At 43.7% G+C, this 17810-nt stretch overlaps 1 long non-coding RNA gene across 1 annotated transcript; it reads right to left on the bottom strand.

The window, feature by feature from the left end:
• Positions 1-393: 393 nt before the first annotated feature.
• LOC144118677 (uncharacterized) lies at positions 394-11537 on the bottom strand. The gene is made up of 3 exons (XR_013312105.1): positions 11472-11537; positions 1423-1485; positions 394-480 (listed from the first exon to the last, which is right to left on the bottom strand). It is a non-coding gene; the product is annotated as an uncharacterized LOC144118677 (long non-coding RNA).
• Positions 11538-17810: the final 6273 nt, after the last annotated feature.

Genomic DNA, 17810 nt, shown 5'->3' with positions numbered 1-17810 from the left:
CCGTTATTTGAGAACGCTGCACTACTCTCCATACGGTAAGCGCGGCCTAACACGAGCGTTTACATTTACTTTATGTGGATTGCGATTAGTATCTGCTGCCATCTGGTCAAAGGGGGCGTTCGAGCATCGTTTCCATCATGATACCATTCTGTTTGAATTTGGCCACCTCCATGGCACTTTACATACATATATTTTTTTATCACAAAGCGATGGTTGTAGACTGCAAGAGGTTCAGCTGTGTAGTGTCGTTTGAGAATAGTTATTGACAAAAAAAGGCAATTTTTCCCAGTGAAGACTGCTCTTTTCATTGTATGTTACGAAATGAGCAAGCATGAATGTGGTTCACTGCCCGTGTTTATTCAGCAACCGGGGAAATTCATTCCTTGCTAGCCTTATCTTCCGCCCTCCCCAGAGCCTTGCTGATAGCATCTATAACGAATGGAGCCGCCTCTGCTCCATTGGGTGCCATAGTCAGCAGAGCTGAAAAAAAAGACCACAGATATGGTGAGGAAGTTTGCATGGACGTATTTTAAACATAGCTGCTGTTTTCTGGCCGTTCATAGGAGCGCACTTGCGTCATAATTTTAATGAGAGTCTTCCTTTAGGATGAACTGCATGCATTTGCAATGATCCGCGATGAAAACGTGACTGTGTTGGGAACAATGTTAAATAGGAAAATTTTCAGGACGCAGTTGCTTCCAATAATTTTGATTTTGAACCTATCAGTATATACACTTCTAATATAGAAGGCCATCAAACAAACTGTCGAAAGTTGAAACTAATGAGAGGACCCTCATTAGTCCTGCGATTAGGCTAATCAGGGCCACTCTCAATAATTTCAACTTTCGACAGTTAACTAGATAATCTTCTAATCCGGATATGCTGATAGGTTTATAATCGACTTTATAGAACTATTTTCGTGGTAAAAATTTTCTTTTTTATTTGGTTGCTAGGAAAATCTGCATTCAAGCTTGTTGGCTAGTTGGATGCGAGCGTAGTTCACTGCCGCGCCGATATATAGAAAGGAGATATCAGTAGTGGTGCGCTTTTTGAGAAAAAAAAATTAGTTGACGATTTCCCGTGTGAAGTTTTTTCACGCTGGTAGGCTTGGGCAATGGGATTGAGTAAACTAGAGCAGATAAGGCCTTTTCTTCCGCGGCTGTGGCAATTATGGTTGTTTGCTGACAGAACGAGGAAAGACAGGTGGGAAAGGGGCGGAAACTCCTCCAACATTGACTACTGTTCAGAGGTTGTGGCGTTTTCGCCAAAGGCAGATAACGTAACAACGGCGTCAGCGGGCACTGGTAATTTGAGAAAGCTTCGGTGAAGTTTTCGCCGCGGTTACACGATTGTGTGCCCCCTATCTTGCAAAATGATAGTACAGGGTATTTCACATCTACAATTGTAATTTCGTAATCTTACCCAGCATGGTGGCCACCAAAGCCAGAAGGTTGACTGCAAAGATGTTGGACATGTTGGCTTGACCTACAAAATAATAATTTGTCTGTAGCTTAGAGTGCGGAAAAATAATCTAGGCTTGTACACTCGTTCGCGACGATGACGATGAAGTATTTCATCTTTTGTAGTATTTTATACAACCTCGCCGTTAGGAATAGTTGCTCCAGGGTCCCTTTGACATTGGCCGTGGGTTTATTTCTACTCTGAACTTTCTGATGTACTGACATGAAAGGCAAAGTTTCGAAAGTTTCAACATGTGCCCCTGCGATTTGTTCGCTTTTGTAAAGTAATGGGAATATCACTTGCAAGCCATTCGCATAACACATATAATGGCTGAAATATAATTCAAATGAACGAACACATAATAAATCCTACGCTCAACACCACAGGTTTCAGCATCTGTGCTACTCACAGGCTGCAATGCGCACAAACGCACTCATTTCAAGTCTGAATGAAAAGGATACGCACCAGGATAGAGGCTGAGATAAGAAGAACTGAAAAGGTTACAACTCAAGAATTCTAGACCCCGTAGCATGTACGGTTTTCAATTTATTCCACAGAGAAACGTGCGAATTCCTTTATAAAGTGTTGTGTCTAATTGCAAGAAATATTATATTTATGACTGCAAGGACGCTGCTTTATACTGTGCCTGAAGTACAGCATATTAAGCAATCTAAGAGGCAAACAACAACCGCGGTCATCATGCAGCGAGCTATAGTTTTGGAAAAAAGGTTTTTGGGCTAGGTGTGGCGCTGCCTTTTTGATGGAACCTGCAGCCGTCGCTCATTGCTAAGGCGCTGAGTCGCTGGGTCCAGCCCACCGTAGTAAATCAAGCGCAGTAGGCACTGCTGAGTCTGAGGGCATAATTTGGAACAGCAGTTGGTAATAGGCCTGCAGACCGGTACTTTCGTTCTTTTAATCGCGGAGGGAGGACTATAGGAGCAGTTTCGCAACTATTGCTGAGGTTTTTCTTCTTTGCAAAAAATTTTTACATCGAGTTTGGAGTTAAAGTGAAAAATAATTTATTATCCTCGCGGTCAGTTCGGTCCTGTGGGAAGCTAGGAATCCCGGGAAGAGATGGGAGATTCTTTTTTTCAGTCCAGCTTGAAGTGGATAAAATACCACGATTACCAAAATACAGGTGTTGAGAATTTTCCGGCGGGGAGCTTTTCCTGACCAGGATTTGGGTGCCAGCACATAGTGCACTGCTCTGTCGGCATATCGCTGTAGGCTTGTTTGCTTAGAGGTCGCACTTTCCGGCAGCGAGATTTATCAAATGTAGCTTAGAAAAGTAGCAATGAGCTTTAAACGTCGGGGCTGCTCTGTGAAGCCGAATTACGCAACAGCCTTAGCGCAGTCCCAACATTCGTCTCAGATATGAGAAATGTAAGAAATAAAATTCCGAATTGAGAAACTACAGAATGTGCAGTGAATGTGCAGTGAAGGTTGACATAGTTTTACTTACCACTCTATAGTCTGTAGGTAGGAAGTCAAAGAAGCTGTGTCAGTTGTACCCGGTATGAAACAAAAGCCTGCCGTTTATTGCCTATATAGTGCGAGAAAAATGCAGCGGAGGAATTTTCGAGCCAGTGTGAAGCGAAACAACAAGCAAAGAACAACTACAGTGACGAGCTGTTTGGCCTTGTCATAGATGTCTGAGAAGATGGAAGACAGAAATGCCGGACAAATTGTTTTCGGACGTTTCAAAACCATCGCATCGCTGAGATATATTGCAGGAGACATACGTGAGCGTAATTTTTACTGCAGTGATATGAAATGCCACAAACGACGTGTTGGACGCCTTGCGAAATGCAGTTCGTCATGTCGTGGCAGATTCCTTGTAGTGATGGACACATTTGTCTGCATCGGACGAAAACACGTTGTGCTTTTGTTGATCTGCCAATCTCGTGAATCGAAAAGAGGACAAGGCTAGCCCAGTCACCTGAGCGAAATTCCTCGTGCTGCTCCCATTTGGAAGAGTATTATCGGTGGCATTTCTAGGTCGCTTTAGGAAATACGCCGCATGACGCGATGCATTCAAATTCCAGACCCAGCATATGTGCTCAAGAGCTGATGATTGGTTTGCGTATTCGTATCTAATTAGCTGTGAGAATGGTAGTTATTTGAAGAGATTTATTTACCACATTTATTACAGTCGAGACGATAGTTCTTTACGAACACGAGTTATGAAAGTTTTAGGTAGGCTTAGATTCCAGGATTTCGACGTTGTGTCTTTAAAATATTAAGACAACGTGTAAAACAAAATAAGTAGCACGCAGGTGGAGGCTGCACGAAACCCCAACAGACGAAAGGAATAGATCCGTTGCTATCAGTAACTGGTACCAAGAAGAGCACACAGGACCATTGGCTGCCTTTTTAACCTCGTTTTCGCTTCGTGCTATGGCGTGAACACATTTCCGTTGGAAGCTCTTCACACGTGGTTTTCCGCTGATAACATGGCAACAAGGAGACGGTGTCATTACAGTGCCGCCTTGAAGTGAAAAGTCGCGCAGGGTAACAGCAGTCTCGTAATCTGTTAGCCCGAATAGCAACGAGGATGGCCTTTAGGGGCCCGAAGAAAAGCCGCCAACCAGAACTGGACTGAGAATTGGCTAAATTCGTGAAATCGCAGCCTCTAATAAAATCTATAAAAATACTTGTTTTGAGAAGTGCACAGACAGAGCTCCGGCTGTTGCCTTTGTCCCTTTGTACGATTTATGGGCATAATAACCCGTCTCTCTGTAAGGAATTTATATATTTGAAAGCGTTTTTACACGGTCTGCTTGTACGAGTAACTGAAAACCAGGCCTAGAGGGCTTACTTCTTAAAAAAAACAAATTACTTAAATTTCATACACCTTTTTAATGAAAAAAAAGGCGCTTTTATGCTTCACTCTAGAGAATTCACTGCCACACTAGGCAGTGGGTGTCTGCTTAATGGAGATCCTAAATCAAGCGTACTTAGTGCAAGTGCTTTCCCTAAGCCGACATTGTGAGTAATTTTTGCAAGGTCCAGAAACAAAGCAGTGGCCTCGTAATTTACAATTATAAGTTGCGCAAGCGCGAAATATTAGGCCACCGCTACATAAACGCACGCGATCACGCGGTAAGAGATTCGTACGCTTCCATACGTCGTTCCCTGCGATGGAAACTTCGCCTGTGTTTTCTGATTTGCTTTTTCCTTCTCTTTCTTCAGATCGTGATGTTTCAAAATGTTGTTTTTTCCCATTTTATTGTTTTGTTGCGTAATTTGCACTGAGGGCCATAGCTCTTGCTGACTTCTTTACTTATTTGCTCGCAAATTAATTTTTTTTGCTTTCGAACATTACCTTTATTGATGAAAGGATCGGAAATACTTGTGAGCTACAATTCAACACGGGTTTGTTTGTTTTAGCTTTCTGCATGAAACTTCCACACCAACAAAAAGTTGGGAGATTCTTCGACGACCAGCGAATAAATCTATTGACAAATGGTGTTAGACGCATGTTAACCTAGCTTGTTCGCCACATGTTCCGTATGTAATACTATGATAGTGCGCGATTTTGCTTGCATATTATTTTATTGATTGTTTTATGCTTTTGTTATATCATGATATCATTTTAAGGCATCATGAACTGAAGTCGTTTTGGCGAAATCCATCTCTAAGCTTTCCGTTTCAAAGTTTGCGGTCGCCGGATATGATGCTTTGCAAGAGTACTTTGACGCTTCCGCGTTTTCCACACCCTTGCCTTCAAAACTGCTTATGACTCATTCTCCAAGAGTTACAAACCTCTTTCGCATGTTTCGGCCCCCATCGCCTCTCTTTTTTGAAGACACGTATCTCCCCAACTCATCTCCCAGACGTGCCCTTCTCAAGGCAGCACGCTAACCCCCTACGCCACGAAACGCTCTTTGTTTTACTCGCTTTCTCCTAGCTGTTTTCCGTGCGCCGTTCGTGCTCCCCCCTTACCTCTCCCCCCAAGATCTTTATTTCTCTACCTTCCAGTTCGAAACTTTTTTTCCGACCACAAAAGCTGTGCAAAAATAATGGCTCTCCCCCTGCAGCCGCCACCCCTCTCCCACCACCACCACCGTTGTGTCCCCTGCCACTCCTCACAAAGCTACGCGTCGCCATGAGACGTTCTTGACTGCACGAATCTTGCCTTGCCTGGCACGGCGGCGCCCAGCCGCAGAACGAGCGCGACAAAAGAGCATGCGCACTCCAGCTGGATCCGTTCGTCATCTGCGCAAGCGAAAACCCACATCTGGTACTATTTGAGAGCTCTGACGCGGTTCACTATCCTGGTCTGCAATACTTTATTCCTAAAAACTACAAGTATTTTATCTCGAGATACGTTCGAAAATGAATGTGATTTTGGGAGTAAGTGTTTCTTTGAATACAGGCAGCTTAATTTTTTACTGCAGGAAAAGAGAACGAGACAAAGCACGAGAACTCTTCAAAGTACGTGATCTCATTGCCAAATGTCTGGCTTGACGTCGTGCGCAGTGCGGATCTGCCCGAATGGTAAGAACTTCATTTTTCGTGTTTGGTGCAATGAATTCACCAAACATTCACAACTTTCTCGAACACCAAGTTTGAGTTCAAGTGACTTGGCATACGATGCATTCAAGAATACGTTTGTCATGTACAGCTTATGGAGGATAGGAATCGGAACTGCTTTGTGTACCACTAAAGACCAGTCGGTAAGGAGATGTGTACTACTTCCGCGTTGTTTCTCTTTGGATAACACACTTGCAGGTGCAATAGAAAATCCGCAACTTATGGTTAAAACTTTTGCCAAGTTATCTCTCAATGAAAAAAAAAGGCAATCCATCTGGATTGTGAGGCGGATGTTTTGTGTGGTCTTCAAGTCAGTTTCGAATCTGTATTGCATCCATTGGAAGCGACTCTGATAAACGGTTAGATTTCAAAAAAAAATAAAGGTCTTCTGAGTTTTTTTTCGTCTAGCATATTTATTTCTATCCCCATCCAAAAAACAAGCTTTGCTCAAAACTGTTGTTTTCACGTTCATATGGAAGAGGTGCTTCAACCTCTGCATATTTTCCTGAATAAAAAATGCGCTCTCAATTTGGAGATACATAGATATGATATTAAAACAAACACATTATTTCCTTTCAATATCACATTGATTTGTTATTTTCAAATTGAATATCTTCACTGGATGTACGAAACGGCTCATTAAATTAAAAATAACCAATTTGGTACAATGCAATATAAATTTCACTTTATGCAAAAATTCTGTGTTGCTTGTTAGAAATTATCCTGTAAAATGTGTGTCGAGTGTTTTCACGCCGACTGTGCCTAACAAAATTCAGTGTTATTTATTCATTTCTTTTTCTCCTGCGACGGCCATATTTATGTTGACCATAAAAACATGCCTCTCTTTGCAGGCTCGACGCATTGTGAGGTCATCGCGCAAGAGCTGGGCGAGGAATTTGAGTGGAGTTCAAGAATCCTCTCGCAAGAGGAATGCAACGATCACTTCAAATATGACTGATCAGCTCACAGGAGGACAGTTCCGTTAAGCACTTTATAGATGTTTTAACTGTGCTACAACAGCTTGCCGAGCGGCGTTGTCCAAACGAATCGTCGACACGCAGCAAACTTGAAAATAAATGCTTATCCCAGAGCCTCTGCCACCATGGTCTTGGGTCCTTCTTTCCTTTAATTCTCAGGATGACTGGTAGCAGCGTTAGCCATTCTGCGTGCACTAGAAGTGTGATCCTTGTAACTCGATGCAATAAACCGGACTTTTTCCTGAATTCTTAGGCATCGTCATTCATGAATATTTGCTAGGTTGAATGATACATGCACAGTTCCAGTCATTGGGCAGTGGGTTAGGTTGAATGTGCCAAATTTCGAAAGCAGGATTCCAGCGTTTGAACGCTGGCTATTAATGATTGAAAGCTGGATACCAATCTTCGAAAGCTGGATGACAGTTTTCGAAAGCTGAAAAGCTAATCTGAGGCCTTTACGGGCCATGTCGCAGAACGAACCCCCGGCCTGCGTTGGCCGCTCGATCGGCCGAACGTTAACCCAAAACTGGCCTGAAAGTGGGGACAATGCGTCAAAGTGGTAGCGCTTAGCCTAAATGCCAATGTAGGACCACCGTTCATGCATTGTTTTGCCAATGATCGCCCAGTGTTCGCCCAATACTGTTGTGCTGCCTGGGTAGCCGTCTGTTCTGAGACAACACGACCTTCATCGCTCCTTAGATCTTTCCTTCGCTATAATCTCATAGGCCACAAAACTTTTGTCTATCACACCACTCCGATTCATCGTCTGCTTACGGGCATGTTACCAACTAATCATGAAAGAAAAACGAAAGTCTTATGATAGAAATTTGTCTGCGTCGATTATGACAGTGAAGCTTAAGTGGTGAAGGTCACAGGAAATTGGTTTACCTGGGTTTTTTCTCCTTGAAGCCCACGCAGAACAATGAGTGGTAAAGGTATTCACAGCTTGTGCTTAGAAATAATTTTTTTAATGCCGGACTTCCGATTCTTGTATACCTCAGCGCCTTTGCCAAGCTCCTGTTGTTGTAATTCGAATATTGCACTGACTGTCGTCCTACACGAATACTCTCTAGTGCTTGTTACTGGTAAACAGCGTCCAGTTTTGCAATAGGTCGACCCAAAACATATCAGGCCGCTGTGGCAGCAAAGCATGAATTCAAAAAATTAGTGCCCGCAAGCAAAAGAAAGTTAAAGATAATTAAAGTTAATGTCTTATTAACTAGCGACGAGATTTACTATTGCTTGGGTCATTTTGGTGCAAAATACGATAGCATGCCAACCGAGCATGTATTAGTTGCCTGCAATGAAATCGTACTAATAGGTGGCAAAATTGAATCGAGCTAGTATCATCCATGGCGTGTTGCAGCACGTACTGGTTGGTTTGAAAAACCCTGGAATTCTTGATGCAGCGTAATTTGAATGCGATGAGTCTCTCTATTTTCGAATTTACTTGCCTCTTGCTGACAGACTTCAGCCTCTGGTCATGCCTGTTGCAGCATACTTCGCTCATTTCTCAGACACAGCTCAGTTTCGGTTTTAAGAATAGTTTGCTTCATCTCCAAACACTATGTTTTGTTTCTGTCTCCAGACTGGAGAGTGAACGCTTATATTTACCGAATTTTTTTCCTAGACTCCTTCTGTTGTTGTTAGCCTCGCCTTGGAAGCTTTTTATTTCTGGTACAGTAAGAAAGGTATCGCCGCTCTCTCTGATGACACATTCTAATTTCTAATTTTGAAAGCAGTGCTCAAAAGTTTTGCTTAGCCCGAACGAAGTGACCTCTTTATAGCTGAAAGGATTTTGTGCTCTTCGTTTATGCCATCTTAAATGTTTGTTGAGAGAAACGCAACTTTACCCGGACCTCGCAAAGATGTGCACAATTTATGTCATCTTTTCAAGCTCCTGTGCATCCGACGCGATTCCGTACATTGCACTGAGCTCTTGACCGTCCGTCCAGAAGGAAATATTTTTTGACATTTCACATGGCTAAGATTCTATTTCGTTTTATTAATACACAAATTCAGAGAAAATAACGGAGGTGTACATTTGTGTGAAGCAACGGCTAAGGTGTCGTCATGCTTCACAGTAAAGGGTTGGAAATGGCTTTACATTAGACACTGCTCTAAAGCTGGTAAACTTCATGAAACTTATTTTTTAAGGAACGTAGGACAACTTTATTTGGGTGAAAAAAGGCGAAAACTGTGTTCGTTGATTGCTAACGGGTGCTTCAATGCCGCATGAATGTGCACGTAATAAAGGTGTGTTCGTAATGCAATTCTGGCGTGTTTTTTTCTCGCTTTAATTGCTTCGTTTTTATACAACAGTTCATGTTCTCTTTAATACAGAAAAAAATTATGTCCGCCACAATAAGTACTAGGATATCAAGAAAATGCAACTAGGAATAGAGAAACTTCTGCCTTTGGCTTTAAGAAAATTCCCAAGTGAAACTGAAACCTGTGGTTTTGGTTAAGACCAATGTAAAAGCAACTGACTTAAGAGATGTTGGATGTTAAGGCGCAATTTTAACCAGCACGATATTCAACTTTAGTTGTGAAAACATACGTTTTATTTAAATAGTATACTTGGAATAATCTAAGGTGTATTCATACAATTCACCTCTTTTATATGTTATAAATCAACTTATGGTGACAAATACACATTTGTAGTTAACATAATCAATGGTTCGACGAAAGTTTTTCTGGTCAGGCATTGTGTTAAAGAAAAAAGAATGCGGTCACTGACCATGTCATGAAATTCAAAGACGTTTCGGAACCTCGTACGAGGTTCTGAAACGTCTTTGAATTTCATGACATGGTCAGTGACCGCATTCCTTTACGAGGTTCCGAAACGTCTTTGATTTTCATGACATGGTCAGTGACCGCATTCCTTTTTCTTTAAATACACACTTCTAAAAAACAGAAAACTTTGATGAAAGCATGGCTTCACGCCTGCTGAGCACCTGGCTTATGGACGCCACTACCGCGCTTTCACAGGTGCTTCAGAAGGGCTGGTACAAATAAAGAGCTTCGAATACTTAATTGGAGGCAGAGTACACAGCACAGAGAAAAAGCTCGAGCTGGAAACTTAAACAGCTGTCTTCTAAAAATGAGCCACGATGCTTTTTTTCTTTATTTCCTTGTCTATCCGCTGTGGTTACTCAGTGCTTATGATGCCCGTGTGCTGTAGGGAAAGACGTGAGTTGGACGCCAGCCACGGCGTTGCATTTCGATGGAGGGGCGCGTTACGGTGCGATGTTAGCTCATTTTAAAAACCGCAGGTGCTCAGAATTAAACGGTGCCCTCCACTACTGTTTCCTTCAAAATCTGAGTCAACTTGGGACCTTAAATCCCTAAAATAATCTTCATTCTCATGGCAACGAAAGAGAAATCATAACGCCACATCAAAAGGCTGCCAAGAAATGCTAGCAAATTCTCTATGGCATTATTTCTTTGAATGAAATATCATAAAACATTTGATATCCTTCCACTCTCGTTACAAGCTTTAAATTTTTAATTGACCTACGCGGAGACGATTACCCAATTGTGAATGATTTTATGGAAGGCATCTAGTCCAAAATTATTAATGCTATTTTTAACATGACGAAAAATATCTGTCCACAGAATGTCTTTTGAGACATAGGCCCAAATACCCAGATTGCTCTTTCCAAAGAAAACCACGTCGCGACGCATATAGTGGCGAAATCAGTTAGGTTGGTCTTTGCACAAGCGTTAAATAAAACCAGTGTGGCGAAGCATGCATGTAATAGAGAGTACAGGACCTCTATAGTCACCTGTTACCAGAAAACATATGCCTTGAACTTTGTATTTGAACGTAATTTAATAGCTTGCTATATGATTGCTGGTGACTGTGAACTGTGAGATACGCTGTCGTACAAGTGTCTGGAGCTGGGTCTCTCATCAGTTTTATTATAATCTTCTATTTGGCTTTTTCTTCATCTTTGTCTAAGCTTTTGCTACTCTAGAATTATTTTTGTTCTTAGAAACTGTGTACATACAGGTTTTGTTGCTAGTGCCACTGAAGCAACGTTCGAACCCTGGACATTGTGTATCAAGTGAACATTAGAGCCCTTAAGTCGATTTTTAGTACCCCTTGGAGTTCGTAAGATCACTATAATATTACTTTGCAGACAAGATCTCCTGCTAATTATACTACTGAGAAAAAATGGTGTATAATTAATACTTTCGTGTTCGAATGCATGAGGGTTTTTTTTGTTTTCTAACCTACCAAATCTGAAGCTCTGTAGAAAAAAAAATGACATTTTTCGAGATGAGCTAAATGAGAAAGAAAGTGAGGATATATAATAGCTCGTATTAGTTTTAAAGTTATCTAGCAGGATCGAAGAGACCGGACATACAAAACAGAGATTGGTGTGCGGTACAGTTTGAAGAGCCACGCAAATAGGCAATCAACCCACTTGTCACGCACTGTCGAAAAAGAATCCGCATATTATGGGGAACTCACGGCTCTTTTGTACTTACTGTGAAATGCGAAAGAGCACGAAGTCCAAGCTTTTCTGCTCCCGATGGTGATACAGCTGCAAATGCATCCAGATGGGGTATATAATCTTGTAGCAGGGACATTGTGCCCTACATGTCTGCTATTAATGTCACAACAAACGACAATAAAGCAGCGCATTTCTGACAGTCAATATATTCAGTAGCGGTTTCCATTAGAACGCAAAGCTGAAATAACAAGAAAAAAGGCAGCTATCTAGAGGAAAGACGGAGTGAAGAGCAGGATAGATCAGAATGTCGGAAAGCCTGTGAGCCAGTGCTTGACTGACAGGGATTCTATTGCTCGTCAGATTGTAATTAGCACACAAAGCTGAAGCATATAAGCAAAGTCGAGCAGTGCGGGCTTAAAAGACGCTAGCACTACCCGCCGAGCGCAATAATATACGAAATTTTAATAGAAGATACGAAAGATTGAAACTCTGAATAAACGGCCAAACTCGCAAGAAACTGCACATATGATCTGCTGCTTTTCTCTATTCTTAAACTCCGCATAATTCCCCCTTTATAGTTTTAAACATAATGGCATATATATTGAATATTTTCTTGCAAATAGAAAATAAAATTGAATTAAAAGCTATTTTGCTATCTTTGAGTACATTATGACGCAATAATGTCCGCTTGAACCGAGAAGTTGTTGGGGCATATATATTTGCATGCAGTTCATCTTTCACTTGTGTTTTTTCGTGGACGCTTTCAGTTACGTAAATTCATCGTCTTTTCACAATTATTTTCAACTTGGAGTCATTTTTAAGTGAAGTATTGTGAGGTTGCAAATTTTTATAAGCAATGGGTAGGCTGTGAGGTTAACCTATTGTCAACAGGACTGCCTAAATGGCAATAAACCGAGGGCTCAACTACGGGATTAAACCCCCATCAGTTTTATTTCATTTCCGACTTGCACAAATCACACCTTCACAGTATTTAAACAGATGTGGGCTTATAGTTGGTTTTGGCTTTCAATCGTCTCAGGAGAACGCCAAATTGTCGAGGAGGACTTAGTTCACGTGAGCCTTAAAAACTATAAATGTGGACACTTGTCAACTAGCCCAAATTTCCGCTTCACTCGATGTCTTCTACAGACATTTCGAAAATTGGGGCTCCTATAAGTCTATAGAATCCCTCGAAGGGCTGTGAGACGTAAAGTGAAATAAGCTGAGCTAAACCACAGGAGTCGAGATCTAAACCAGCATATGTGTGAACTTATTTTGGCTTCTAGGATGATGTAAGTTTTTCAGAACCTGGTTTGAATAGGTGGCGAGCAGAAACGAGTGCTTCGACTAGACTAATCGAAGTTGCTTTCGTAAGGCATTCATGAGATTTCTTCAATATGTCGCCCGAAACGTAAATATTATAGATCTCATCAACTTTGGTTTGGAAACCAGGGCCTATTCACCAATTCTGGTGTTTGGCTCTGTGAATGTATCTAAGGTAATACGAGCTAAGAGGTTTATCGGGCCATTCTTGAAAAGAGTGTGCTCCTATATGTGTACAGGAATCTGTTTTTTTTTTCATATGCGTATGGACAGAATTATGCGTGAAAGACCTGAGAGCGCGAAAATGGCAACACGGAAGAGTGAGAGAACAGGACGAGCGCTGCACTTTCAGCAGGCTTTATTCAAGAAAGGGCGTTTATATAGCACCTGCGCTTATCCATGCTCTTAATCGCAGTTGACCAACAATCGCCTCTCACAGATGTGCATCAGGAAACAGCATTTCCCTGTGGCGAAGAACAACTGACGTCTCACGGATGCAATAATCACCTCGCTTCTTGATATAGAAGGCTTCTACGAGCTCGCGTTCTGTCTTATCTCGGCTTGACAAGTGCACGTTTCATTCCGTTTGTCGAGGCTTGCAGGCTATACGCTTCTCTTTCGAGCAGGCTTGGCTGTGGTCAGACAGATAGGCACCTTTCTTGTTTAATTAATTCTTGTGTTCAAGCAGGCGCTCGTTAAGACACCGTGCGGTTTGTCCAACGTACACTTTTCTGCATGTAAGCGCGAACTCCTATACCAAACCTTTCTTGCAACCAACATGTGGAGTTCGGTGTCTGATGGCGCTCTCTTGCACTTTATTTCTCCCAATGCGAGAACACAATCCAGCGAATTTTTGAGGCGCTGAAAATACCACGTCGACGCCGTATTTATTGCCCACCTTCTTGAGGTTATAAGATTTGAGGGGCAAGTAAGGTACAACTTCCGGCCTTGCCAGCTTTTTATCTTGAGGTCGGTTGTTTTCATTGCTGCCCTTCAGCTTTTCAGCAAGGTCTGCGTCACGGAGAGAACCAGGGAAGCCGGAAAGCCTGCTTTCTGCAGTCTGGACACCTGAGATGCAAAGGCGGCGTCCATGGCATGGTGACAGGAATTCTTTAGCGCGGACGCTAAGACTGTTAAGAGGGCTATCGCTTACCAGTGCTTAGCGTCCGCACTAAAGAAGTTTTACTTTACTGCGCACTGACATCGCACTAACATTTCATGAGTAAAAACATTTTTGCCTGAAACTGAGAATCCCGGTTGGCACTTTTTAAGAGAACTGTCAGTAATTCTTGAGAAGCTTGAAGATTCTAAAGAGCGGCTTGTAGCGTTAAGGCTCACACATTGGGGTTCGCTCGCGCCTTTTGTTTCATAACGGCTAGTGCCTTCTAAGAAAAATTTAAAATTGGTTTAGATTCGATGAAATGAAAGGCGCAGCGTCTAATCATGACAAGATGGAGCCCTTTAACCTGTCTGCGGAAAATGAAGTATGGTGGGAGTGAAATAAAAGCGGGGGAAAAAGGAGTAGAGTATAAAAGAGCCGAGGAATGATTTCAATTGCCTAGGGATCTTAAGCATGTACTTAATTTGCAGAGCACATGGGCGCCTTCTAGGAACACAGAGGATCTCTGTACACATCTGGTGCTGTGTCAACACCTTACTTGGTTGTCCATGCCAGTTACCGAGTTTTCACCACAAGATGCAAGGGAAGCCGCTATAAATAGACTTTGCGACGCAGAAACATAGCCGAATCATTGCGGCGTCGATAGAAAATCTCATATTCTCCGCTACATCGTACACGCATGCTTACTCTCCTTTCAGTGTCAGAATAGGCTCTTTGTTTTAACAATTATAAGTGAAAGCATTTCTATTCCCATTACAAATAAAGCCGGCGGCGTGTGTGCCTGTACACTCGCAGATGGTGCAGAAAACCCGTGCGATGGCCAAAACAAAATAAAGTTACCTCATCAAGCGGCCGTATGGCGCGCAGAGAAAGCCGTGCACCACCCCTACACTAATACTATACATGTCCTTTGTCCATACGCACTCGACACTGGTCCTCTTTCGTGTGGTGGCATTATTCTCCACATTTGTACACAAACTGCGACACAAAAATTTGTGGTACAAAGTTCCTGGTGACGTCGCACGAATTCTCGTTACTTTCAGCTTACATGTGCTAGTTAAGTTTGGGGTTATTTTTCTACAGGGATTCGAATCAACCACATATGCTCTTTCTGTTGTATGCATTCGTAGAGAATCGCATCTAAAGTGTATTGTAACCGTTCACCACACGGCGTTCCGGGTGGTGCCATACAGCTCCATACCAACACGAGAACACAAACTCGTAGAAAAAAACCTAATTTCTATGTAGCGTGAACCAGTATGAGGCCGGGAAGAAATAAATATCGGCTGATTTATAGGCTGTTGGGCCAGGGTTCGATCTACCGCTTTCAGCTAGCCGGGCCGACTCACGCGAGGGTCCTAGGCGAGGAGGTTGGCAAACCATGATGTTCCTCGGTGTCGTCTTCATCACCGCCAGCTGCCGCCTGTGGTGGGTAAGACAGGTTGTGTTGCTGCAGCAGACCCCCCCCCCCCCCCCCGCTTGTGAAGAAGCAACTGCATAGCAAGAGGTACTGGGGCAGTACGACCTGTATAAAAGCTGGCTTAGGGCTGTAGATAGAAATAGAGTCAGGTCGGTGGGGAACGTCCACGACGAAAATCTTCGACTGTCCTCCGAATACGCGGAAAGGGCCATTGTAAAGTCGCTGAATTGGTTTGCGGACAGTCTCGCTGAACGAAAACGTGAGTGAACGTCTAAAGCTCAGGAGGAACGTGCGAAGGTGGACGACTCTGGTGTCGAGTTGCAGGAGCTCGGAGATGTCGGCTAAATCTGCGAAGCTGGACCCCATAATTGTTGGATTAATGGAGGCTTGGAGCGGAAATAGTTATGTCTAAAAATTCGAGACGAAGACTGAGGGGCGTGCCGACGACAAATTCTGCCGGGGCGCAGCGGATATCTTGTGTCAATGTAACCGGCAGGCTAAGCAGAACAAGTGGTAGGGATATAGTCCAGTGAGTGCCATTGAGTTGTGCTTTGAGGGTTGCCTTTACCGAAATTCGGAACCTTTCAATCCTGCCTTTGAAGAAGGGATGGTAAGTGGTACTGCGAGTTCGAGAACTTCCAAGCAGAGTCATACGATTCTTGAACAGTGAATATTCAAACTGAGGGGAACTGTCGGTGGTGACAGTAGATGGAGCCCCGTATCTTGACACCTATCCGGCGACCAAAATTCTGGCGATGGTGTCACTAGTTGCATCGAAGAGGGAAAGCGGCGGGCCAGCGAATGAAACGGTCGATGCACGTAAGCAGATAGCAATATACTGCAGACGGGGGCCAAGGGTTCATGACATCGCTGTGGACAGTGTCGAAGCGTGCTGATCACGAATGGACCAAGCCGAAAAGAGATTTCGTGATCGCTGTGTTTTATACTGCCGACATGCCAGGCACTTTTGGGGCCAGGCGCGACTATCCTTGCTGATACCAGGCCGTACGTAACGCTGCGAAATGAGGTAATGCGTGGTGCAAATTCCAGGACGAGAGAGACCGTGGAGGGCGTTGAAAACTACGCAACGAAACGCAGAGGGGACCAAAGGGCAGGAAGTGCCTGCCGCAGTTTTGCAAATTATGAGGACGGAGCACGAATAGAGAACTTCACGGACCAATGACCAACTTCACGGTCCAGTGAGTGGCCTCCAGTTGTGCTTTGAGGGTTGCCTTTACCGAACGGCTTCAATCATGCCGTTGACGCAGGTAAGCGGTAGTGCGAGTTCGAGAACTTCCAAGCAGAGCCATAGGATTCTTGAACAGAGACTATTCAAACTGAGGGGAACTATCGGTGGTGACAGTTGAGGAAGCCCCGTATCTTGACACCTACTCTGCGACCAAAATTTTGGTTGGCGATGATGTCACTAGATGCATCAGGGAGAGGGAAAGAGGCGGGCCAGCGAATGAAATGGTCGATGCACGTACGCAGATAGCAATATACTGCTTACGGGGTATAAGGGGCGATGACATCGCTGTGGACATTGTCGAAGCGTGCTGATCGCGGATAGACCAAGCCGAAAGGAGATGTGATCGAAGTGTTTTATACTGCCGGCAGGCCAGGCAGGCTTGGGCCCAGGAGTGAATGTCTTTGTTCGTACCATGCCATACGTAACGCTGCGAAAGAGATACTGCGTGGTGCGAATTCCAGGACGATAGAGACCGTGGAGGGCGTTGAAAACTAGGCAACGAAACGAAGAGGGGACCAAAGAGCAGGGAGTGCCTGTCGCAGTATTGCAAATGATGAGGACGGGGCACGATTAGAGGAAACCTTAACGGAGGACTAATAAGCCGGGGACCTTAGGATGGTCATTATATCCGCGCCTTGGTTCTGTGCTTTGGCGAGGGCGCCCAAGTCGAGGTTAGCTTACCAGGCGCCAGTAGTAGGGAAGAGGTGCCACGTGGGTGTGCAGCAGCTGGGGCGTTGTCAAGGTCCTGTACATGTCTATTACCTGCAGTGAAATCCGTCACGTACTAGAGGTGACGGATTTCACATGGCAAGAATTTACTGCTCCTAGACTTGATGGCAAGATAGTGTATTATGGTCGTCGGCAACGAGCAGCTGCCGACTTTCGAGGAGGTGCTTGAAATAGCGAACCAACATCAGTGTCATCAGCATGACTACGCCCACTTCAGGGCAAAGGCTTTTTCTATGTCTCTCTAATGAGCTCGGTACTTTGGTAGCTGCGGCCGCCGTAACCCCGCGAACTTCTAATATCATCCGCTTTCCTGGCTTTCTGTCATTCACTGCTACGCTCGCGTTCTCTTGGAATCCACTCCGTTACCCTTAATGAACAACGGTTACCGTGCCTTCACCCTGCATGTCCTGCCCAAGACCATTATTTTCTCTTGGAGTTAGAATAGGATGCCATACCCTCGTTTATTCCCTCATCAATTCCACCCGCTTCCGTTCTGTTACGTACACCTGTATTTTTTCTCATAGTTTGCAGC

This window comes from Amblyomma americanum, chromosome 2 (assembly GCF_052857255.1).
Source record: "Amblyomma americanum isolate KBUSLIRL-KWMA chromosome 2, ASM5285725v1, whole genome shotgun sequence".
Lineage (NCBI taxonomy): Eukaryota > Metazoa > Arthropoda > Arachnida > Ixodida > Ixodidae > Amblyomma > Amblyomma americanum.
This window is presented reverse-complemented; position numbering and strand designations above follow the sequence as displayed.